The following is a 314-nucleotide window of genomic DNA, read 5'->3' on the forward strand; positions in this document are numbered from 1 at the left end:
AGAGTTTGGTTGACGAGTGGAGAAAGTCCTAAATGTGTGGAATGTCTTAAATGGTATGGTTTGATGATCTGGTTGATGTGTGAAGATAGCCCTTAATTACATTGTTTGTTTGTGGTTTCCCATGGTTTGGTATGTGTATACAGACTGTCCTAAATGGTATGAATTCGGTTGACTGGTTGATGCTTAGAGATAGTTCTAAATTGCATGGTACGGTTGTTTGGTTGTGATGGTTGCCATGTCGTCTGGTTGTCGTGTCTAAGGCTGTCTTAAATTGAATGGTTGGGTAGCTTGGTTAATGTGTATGTTGTTAGAAG

The 314-nt window shown here is 39.8% G+C and overlaps 1 protein-coding gene across 1 annotated transcript in view; it reads left to right on the forward strand.

Moving 5' to 3' along the window:
* LOC119585748 (cell adhesion molecule 2-like) overlaps nt 1–314 on the forward strand; it is a 29,128-nt gene that overhangs the window by 27,776 nt on the left and 1,038 nt on the right. The gene's annotated exons all lie outside the window — the stretch shown is intronic.

This window comes from Penaeus monodon, chromosome 20 (genome assembly GCF_015228065.2).
Source record: "Penaeus monodon isolate SGIC_2016 chromosome 20, NSTDA_Pmon_1, whole genome shotgun sequence".
NCBI classification, from domain to species: Eukaryota; Metazoa; Arthropoda; class Malacostraca; order Decapoda; family Penaeidae; genus Penaeus; species Penaeus monodon.